Below are 9,847 nucleotides of genomic sequence, written 5' to 3'. Positions count from 1 at the left end.
TTCAGGTCAGCTGTTTCTGTGTCTTAAACCAGCCCAATTTTGTTCCCTTTGCTCATCAGTCCTCCTTCTCTGTAACTGGATTCCAGAAGTTCAGTTCAGTATTTAGCTGTGTGTGTCTGCCTGTGCTTCCATCAGTTGCTGGATGAAGGTTCTGTTTCCCAGACTCTCTGGCAGTATGGATTGTAGGCAGGCACTGCCCTGATCCATGTCTAAAATCCATATATGAGTGAGTACATTCCATATTTTTCTTTTCGTGACTGGGTTACCTCACTCGGGATGGTTTCTTCTAGTGTTGTCTATTTGCCTGTAAATTAAATGATTCCATTTTTTTCACTGAATACTACCCTACTGTGTAAATGTACCACATTTTCTCTGTCCGCTCTTCAATTGAGGGGCATCTAGGTTGCTTCCAGGTCTTGAATATTACAAATAGTCCTGCTATGAATATAGTGCAATAGACATCCTTGTTGTATGAATGTACATCTTTTGGGTATATGCCTAAGAGTGGAATTGCTGGGTCTTGTGGCAGACTGATTCCCATCTTCCTGAGGAATCCCCATATGGATTTCCAAAGTGGGTGTATGAGTTGGCACTCCCACCAGTAATGGAGGAGTGTTCCCTCTTTCCATAAACTGTCATTGTTTTTTATTTTAGCCATTCTGACAGGAGTAAGATGGTATCTCAGAGTTGTTTTGATTTGCATTTCTCTGATGGCTATGGATATTGAGCACTTTCTTAAGTGTCTCTCATCAATTTTAGACTCCTCTATTGAGAATTCTCTAGTTAGTTCTGTACTCCACTTTTTAATTGGATCCTTTAGTGTTCTTGAAACTTCTTTCTTGAGTTCTTTGTAAATTTTGGAGATAAGTCCTCTGTCAGACGTGGGATTAGTGAATATTTTTTCCCATTCTGTGGGTTGCCTTTTTGTCTTGCTGACTTTTCCTTACAAAAACTTCACAGTTTCAGGAGGTCCCATTTATTAATTGTTGACCTCAGTGTCTGTACTACTGGAGTTATGTTCAGGAAGCAGTCTCCTGTACCAATTCATTCATGGATACCTCCCACCTTCTCTTGTAAGAGGTTCAGTGTGGCTGGATTTATGTTGATGCCTTTGATCCAAAACTTAAGTTTTGTGCATGACAATAGATATGGATCTATCTGTAGCCTTCTACATGTCAGCATCCAGTTATGCCTGCACCATTTGTTATACTTTGTTTTATCCCTTGTATAATTTTAACTTTTTTGTCAAAGACCAGGTATTCATATGTCTATGCGTTAATATAGGGGTGTTCATTTCTATTCCATTGGTGTACCCTCTTGCTCATATAATCCCTGCTGACTCCTTTCTAATGGACTCCATAGCTAGGCCTGGTGCTTGGCTGTGGATCTCTGCATCTGTTTCAATCAGTTACTGGATGAAAGTTGTATGATGATAGTTAGGGTAGTCACCAATCTGATTATAGGAACCCTTTCCACTACTGCTAGAAGTCTTAGCTGGTGTCATCCTTGTAGCTAGGATTCTTAAGTGGAGGCACAGCAGAAGGACACCCTCTTCTGTAGATAGGGTTCGACCTGGGAGAGGAAGTTATCTGTTCATCTTCTTGGAGCAAACAGATTTTCACATCAACCTTTGAATCCTGAGTTCTTTAAAGTAAAGGAGATCTAGATAAAGTTTCTTTTATGAGCTATGATAGAGCCAGTGACTGAGGGAACAGAATTCATGCCAGGCTGCCACCACTGAGAAACCAATTAGGACAGCATTTGTTTAAGGAATAGACAGCTACTGAATTAAATAAAGCACAACAGAGCCCTATAGTGTAATGCAGATTCAGTTGGGCTCCCTGAGAATGAAATCAACTTCACCATGATCCTGAGGCAGCAGAACTACTCTACAGGCCTCCTAGGGGAGTTCACCTGGGCCCACACTGCACCCAGCAGTTGGAGAGATGGCTTAGTGGTTAATGAATCTTGCTGCTCTTCCAGAGTTTGGTTCCTGGAATGCACATATAGTGTCTCATCTGCCTGCAACTCCAACTCCAAAGGTTGGGACACCTCTGTCCTCAGCAAGTAACTGCATTCATGTGCATTTACTCACATACTAATGCACAACCTACATGGTGAGCTCTCCAGACTCTCCTCATACCCAATTTTGACCAACCAACGCATGTCTTACACTACATGCAGCACATACTATAAAACCCAATACAGCTCATCTCAGGTTCATATAGGGCCCAACCTGGCAACTTTGGTCCCCTCAACACCCACTAAGCTTTTACTGCCTCATCATCTTCAGCTTCAAAAACAGAATAAAAATTAATTTCAGAAACTTTACTTCAAGAAAGAACTTAAAAATTAGGGTAATAAAGAACAATCTGGAACGAGGAGATGATGGTTAATTCTCAGAAGAACTTTTTATATATTTTCAAATTGTTTGAATTATTTAAAAATACAGAAGCATATAAGTGTAGTCCACATAATTACTATTTCAACTACGTCTGCCTTACTAGGAAAAGTTATTAGGAAACTTACAGTAATTAACTAGTACAGAAATTTAATGAACTTTTGAACTTTTATTTAATATTTTCTATTACCTTTATCTCAACTCCCCCCTTTCTGGAAAATGTATATGACTTTGAAAGTGACAATGACTAATAGCAATGGAAAGAAAGAGAAGACATTTGTGAACAGTCTAAGTCTCAGCGAATACTGGCAATTAGAGAAATGGAAGATATTTCTGATATTTTAAAATATGCATTTAAGATGAAAGAAGACAGTTTGCATGGATAGAAATGAAAGCCAAATATTGATAATTAAATATAATGTACAAAAATTAGCATTTACTTAAATATGTGTTATGATATGCTTTGTGATGGGGACCTTGGTGGATGCCACAGTGGGTAAGGGAGAAGCATGTCATCAGGCAAAGCTTATGTGGTGAGTTTTATTGGAAGAGGGGAACGGAGACAGGGGAGAGAGAAAGAAAGAGAGAGAATGAAAGAGACAGAGAGAGATATCTGCCTCCTCAGAGAAAAGGCAGAAAGAGAGCAGGAGTGGGCACAGCTTGTCTTTTAAAGGGACTTTTTACCACTGTACAGAGCCAAGATACTGCCTGCCATGTATGAAGGGGTGACCGCTCTGCCCAGTCCCCAAGGTGTGAGGCCATGTGACTGGATGATAATAGTATGCCTTAGGAAAAAAGTACAAATTTTATTTACAGAATTATACATACCATCTTGAACTTCTTTGTCTTCTTGCTAAAATGCTCATCTTTTCTCTGCATTTTCAAATTTATCAAACTGATGCATAGAAATCATCTTGAAAACCCTGAAATATATAAAAAGAGAATTAAAATGTGAGCACATACAATGGTGTGAGATGCCCACATGATGGTTTTCATTGTTAATGGAAACTTTAATGCTAAAAAAGAGCAAATCCAGTTTATGTTCTTGTAGATGAATGGACCAGAATGTTAGAATTAAGTATCTCTTCATGGATATCCTGAAGTATTTTAAATTTAAATTAATTTTGCTTAAAATTTTTCTGACATTTAATTTTTTGAATTTATTTTACATGTACAAGTGATTTGCCTGCATGAATGTCTGTGCCCAACTGGTGTACAGTGCTCAAAAGAGGCAAAAGGGCTTAATGTCCCCAGTGAAAGAATTTACAAATGGTTGTGAGCTGTGTTGTGGGTGTTGTTCCGGAGTTCTTAGAATGAGAGTCAGTGATCTTAAGCTCTGAGCCAGCTCTCTAGCCCTGGTATTCTATTTTAAATGGAAATCGACTTGAGGTAGACTGCAATTGTTAACCAAAATAAGTTCATAGTGTTATTAGCAATGTAGAAACCTAGTAAGACAAACATGAGTATGCAGGTATTGTTTTATGATTTGAATTTGTCCATGATGTTAATACTCAAGTGCATGAGTACTGTAAAAGAAATGGGATTTTAGAATGTGAAGTCAACTATAAGATACAGAAACTTATTTAAACTCTTAAGGATTATGTAAGAAAGATGCTTCATAGACACTTTTATAAATTTGATTAGAATGATATAATTTATATGACTCTGAATTTTATCAATAAACTTTGTATAAAATATACCTTTGAATGCCTTAATCATTTCCTTCAGTATATGATGCTACATAAATTTCAATCTCTATTTCAAGAGATGCAAGGTAAGTTGAACTCCACTATGAATTAGCCATTACCAAATCCTCCAACAAGGATGGACTCACTATGGGAACAAAGGCTGGTGATCTGATAAATGAAATCCAACACATTATCTTCAGGGTTTGAGGCCCACATGCACCTTTCATCCTACATGGTAGAATTTTCAAATCAGGGGAGTCAAAGATCACATCATTGCCACAGGTTACATGAATGTTTAATAATATAGTCATACATTGAAATCAAGATGTGTAGGATACACCCAGGAATACCCCATGCCTATGTATTGTCTAAACTGCCACAGATGATGGACAATAACTTAACTTCACATGTGACATAGGCCATACACACAATTGCAGGAAGATGGGACCCACTTTAACTCAAGGTGGTAGTAGTATAATGAGTGAAATTATGCAAAGGGCTTAAAGGGACATCACTGGCAACCCGGCAGCTCCCCAATTACCAAATAACCTACTTGGACCAAGCTTACATTCAATGGTATATGAGCCAAAGCCTCATTTCATTTGTCCAAGGACAATCCTAACCAGAAAGTATCTAGGACTACACCATGGCACTAAGCAAGACAAGGAATAGAAAACAGAATGATCTTGAACTGGAAAACAGGATGTACCTGTTGGCTCACCAGTGACAAACAGAGATTAGGTGGGGGCTGGGACCCAACATCTCCCCCTTCTTTTTATATACATATATATAATATTATATAATATATAAGTATTAGTGCCTTTCTCAGATGACTATGACATTAATGCCAACCTTACCTATCAATGGAGAAACCAATGTTGTAGGACCCTCCTGTCTTAGGTTGGCTGGCATCCCCTTAGTCTCACATGTCATTGGTTACCTAATTTTTCTGTAGGCTCAACCATAGTCAAGCTGAAGGATTCTCTGTTGTCCTAGAGTGACAAATCGAGCCTGGGCATGCTCTATAACTCCTCGTCCTTGAGGATTATAAGGAATACCTGTTTTTCCAATCAATTTTCATTTTTCTAACTCCCATGTAAGCAAAACATTTTAAGCAATGATTTATCACATGTATGGTGACTTTTCCTATTTGTGTAATGGCCATCAAGAAGCCTGAATACCTATCAACCACCATGTGTGCATATTTTAACTTGCCAAATTCTGTAATATGAGTAACAACCATTTTCCATAAATGATTAGGCAGTAGGCCTCAAGGGTTCTTTTTAAATTAGTTACTGATAAATATTGTGGGTACACCTCATTGTTTCACAACTTTGATGAGCAGTCTTTCTAGTTAAACCAAATTGCTTTCTTAGACTCCTGTTATTCTGATGATGAAAGTTATGAGACTGCAGAGCTCTCTCTACCTGAGATAAAGCAACAAATTTTGTTAATCTATCTGTTGACTCCTTGTCTTTTGCCAGTGGGCCAGGGAGGTTTGAATGAGCTCTCATTCAACCCACAATACATGGCAATTTTCTTAGATAAATTGTATTTTTAATTTGCTCAAACAATATTCTAACCTGATCATTGCCAGTTCCTATGCATTGAACTGTCTCTATTATTTGAAGAGCTTTAAAATCATACTCAAATTAAATGAATCATTTGCTAGTAGTTGGAGAACCATTGTGACAGCTCATAACTTGACTATCTTTTCTGAAATTATTTGCTCCATGTATTTTAACATAAGTTGCTCTTATATTAGAGGAGCTATTAGTAAAAACTAACATAACATTTTTTACAGGAGTGTTCTCTAAGATTTTGGGAATACAAAAGGATGTGTTAGTGCAAATTGCAACAATCTATGAGCTGGAAAATGATTACCAATTCTCTCTTAAAATTGAGCAAAAGCATTTTCCAATGAATCACTGATCTGAAACAACCAATCAACTTGTTGCTTGGTGTAAGGAACATGTATCATATTTGGTTCTCTGACAAAAAGTCTCCTAGATTCCATATGGCATTTCTGTATTCTATATACTACTGCTTTAAAATAAGAATTTAACATTTTAGCTGGGGAACCAGCATATGTTTCCCATGGTTTTGTAACACTTGTTGATGCTGGACTAGACTCAAACAGCAGAACTCATCTACCTGCCTTAGTTAACTGTCTAGGTGAGTTGGGATCATTATCTCCTTTTATAATCTCATTTAGAGGTTTAAATTGCAGGTATATGCCTTTTAAAAAGGAAGCAACCACTGAATATTTCCCAACAACTTCTGAAAATCACTCAAAGATTGTGAACTAACCTTTCTATATTTTGAGGCTTAATTTCTGTAGCCTATAACATATGTCCCAAATAACTTGAAAATTACTTGAAGCTTGTGAGTAATCCAATTTCTAAAACTCTCACTTGGTGACAAGGCCTTATTTGTATCTTAGCTGAAATGGCCTAATTTGTATCTACATTTACTCTGTTTTAGGTGGGGTCTGACAGGGCAGCAGTTTTTCTGAGGCTTCTTCTAAAAAACCTTTTTTTAAATCTAGATTTCTTTGTCCAACCATAAAAATTCAGGAGAATATCTGCATCCTCTCCTGTGCTAAACTCTATAGAATAATCCCTTTGCTCTTAGGCCATGCTACAGGTGGAAACAGGATGCACCTGCCACTCAACCAGCAACTCACAGAGACTAGGTGGGTGCTGGAACCCAACAATATATACTGTATTATAGTCAAAAGTTGTTTCATACTGACATGGGTCACTTTCATTCTCTGGTTCTATCAACGTCTTCTTTGGAGGAATCTGCATAAGACACTATGATGGGTCAACCTACGTTACAACATCTCTTCCCCTCAGCCTGGGTCCACTGCTGTGTCAGCCCCAAATGAACACTCAGAGACTAATAATTATAATATTGTTGGTCGGTGCCTAGGGTTTCTTATTTGGCTATCTCTGTCATAATTATTATTCCATAATTACTAATCCATGTATATCCTTGTGGCCTTGTCTTACCAGTGAGTGCCAGACCTGCAAATCCTTTTCCTGCTATGTGATGACTGCTCAGCATCTCCGCAGAAAAGAGAGTGATTTGCAGAAAAGAGGGTGATTTACTGTTTGTCGCTGCTTATGTCCTCTTGCTTCTCAACTATGCCACGTCTTGCCTGTCTGTACAGACCTCCAAACCTTTATGGTTAGTCAGTGTCAAGCTCCATTCTCTGACCCCCAGAGAGGCTTTTATCTGTGCAAGAAAGATATTACAAACTTGGAACTATCTGGAAGCTTCATTTCCAGTCCTCTTCCTTTTTCATTTGGTCTTTTGTGGTCACACTCAGGTTGTCAGAATTGACAGCAGACACCTTTATCTCCTGTTCCATCTCACTGGTCCAAAGTCCGTTAGACTCACACACAAAACTGAAGCTTTAAGTGGTTCTGACATCATCTTTCCTTTAGTTTAAGATTCAGACACACACACACACACACACACACACACACCATACTTCTTTTAATATTTAACCTATAAGACATAAATTATAGGGGGCTGGAGAGATGGCTCAGAGGTTAAGAGCACAGACTGCTTTCCAGAGGTCCTGAGTTCAATTCCTACCAACCACATGGTAGATCACAACCATCCATAATGAGATCTGGCGCCCTCTTCTGGCCAGCAGACAAAAATGGAGGCAGAATGTTATATTCATAATAAAAAATAAATCTTTTTTTAAAAAGACATAAATTATATTCTAAGACACATTAAAAAGAGGAAATTAATAATGAGAGCAAAATTGTGCAAATTCAAATGGGTTTAGCTTATCCCATTTGTTCCTAATTTGAACTTTGAAAGTCCAAGACTTTAACTCTGAAAAATGAAACCACTTAAATTGCTGTGTTCTTACTTCATGAAGATGTTATCAAAACTGAGAAAAACACTAAGGATTTTAAATAAAAATAGCATTATTAAAATAATGAATAAATTTTACATTTGAATATTTTTTTCAGATTGTAAACATTCATGTCTATATATTTCCAAGTCTTTGCACATTAGATCATAAAACTTTTATATAGTACCCAATTTTTCCAACATTTGAATGTGATCATACAGGAACTGTTGCAAAGTTCAACATTGGGAGTTCATTATGCACTGAAGAGCTATGAAACAAACTAACTTGAAGTCATTCACTACAGATGTTTTGATTTGTTTTTTTTTCTTTTAGTTTTTTTTTTGAGGCAGGGATTCTGTGTGGCTTTGGAGGTTGTCCAGGAACTCACACTTGTAGACCAGGCATGTCTTGAAATCACAGACATCTGCTCGCCTCTGCCTCCTGAGTGCTGGGATTAAAGGCATGCACCACCAAAGCCTGGCACTACAGATGTTTAAGAATCAGATTGATTTCAACTTTTAATCATATTTAATCCCTTACATGGCCTCTTTGAGTAAACATAAAAAGGTCATATAAAATAGTAGACCTATTGAATATGACTGACAAATTGCTTTGTGTGATTCTTCAGATTTTGGAGCATTTTGTTTGTTTGTTTTATCTTATACCTTTATTTCATTTTTCCTCAATATACGTTTTTTTCAGCTTTTTCAGTTTTTTTATTAATATTTTTTTATTTTCCATTTTAAATTTAGATAAGAAACAAGGTTGCTTCACAAGTCAATTCCAGGTCCCTCTCCCTTTCCCTCCCCTCCTCCCGTGCCCTCCCCCCATCCCCCCCGTTATCCCCTCATTCCCCCAGGGAGGGTGAGGCCCTCCATGGGGGTGTCCATAGTCTGTCATTTCATATAGGGCAGGGCCTAGACCCTTCCCCAAGAGTTCAGGGTGAGAGTGCACCTCACATTGTTCTATGGGAGTCCAGAGACCGTGTGTATAATTGGGATGGGTACTGATCTGCTGTCCAAGGCTCAATAGATTACCTAGGCCTCCTCACTGACACCCAGATTCAGGGGGTCTTGATCAGTCCCATGCTGGATTCCCAGGCTGATGCCTGGGATTCAAGGTTAACCTTTGTCTGGTCAGCTGTTTCTGGGGTTCAACCAGCCCAGTCTTAATCCCTTTGATCATCAGTCCTCCCTCTCTGATACTGGCTTTCTTGAGTTCAGCTCAGTACTTAACCAGCCAGTAAATGAAGTTTCTGTTTCCCAGACTCTCTGGCAATAGGATTGTAGGCTGGCACTCCCCAGATCTATGTCTAAAATCCATATATGAGAGAGTACATGCCATGTTTCTCTTTTTGTGACTGGGTTACCTCACTCAGGATGGTTTCTTCTAGTGTCATCCATTTGCCTGCGAATCTCATGATTCCATTATTTTTTCTGCTGAATAGTACTCCATTGTGTAGATGTACCACATTTTCTCTATCCATTCTTCGGGTGAGGGACATCTAGGTTGCTTCCAAGTTCTGGCTATTACAAATAAAGCTGCTATGAACATAGTGGAACAGACATCTTTGTTATATGAATGGGCATCTTTTGGATATATGCCTAAGAGTGCAGTTGCTGGGTCTTGTGGTAGGTTTATTCCCATTTTTCTGAGGAATCTCCATACTGCTTTCCAAAGTGGCTGAACCAGTTGGCACTCCCACCAGCAATGGAGGAGTGTCCCCCTTTCACCACATCCTCTCCAGCATAAATTGTCATTGGTGTTTTTGATTTTAGCCATTCTGACAGGAGTGAGATGGTATCTCAGAGTTGCTTTGATTTGCATTTCCCGGATGGCTAAGGATGTTGAGCACTTTCTCAAGTGCCTCTCAGCCATTTT

General features: G+C 38.4%; 1 long non-coding RNA gene across 1 annotated transcript; it reads right to left on the bottom strand.

Moving 5' to 3' along the window:
* Positions 1-1,487: 1,487 nt before the first annotated feature.
* Positions 1,488-7,755, bottom strand: LOC121138354. The gene is made up of 3 exons (XR_005875418.1): positions 7,696-7,755; positions 3,230-3,324; positions 1,488-1,572 (listed from the first exon to the last, which is right to left on the bottom strand). It is a non-coding gene; the product is annotated as an uncharacterized LOC121138354 (long non-coding RNA).
* Positions 7,756-9,847: the final 2,092 nt, after the last annotated feature.

Source organism: Mesocricetus auratus, unplaced genomic scaffold (genome assembly GCF_017639785.1).
Source record: "Mesocricetus auratus isolate SY011 unplaced genomic scaffold, BCM_Maur_2.0 contig_6650_pilon_obj, whole genome shotgun sequence".
NCBI classification, from domain to species: domain Eukaryota; kingdom Metazoa; phylum Chordata; class Mammalia; order Rodentia; family Cricetidae; genus Mesocricetus; species Mesocricetus auratus.
This window is presented reverse-complemented; position numbering and strand designations above follow the sequence as displayed.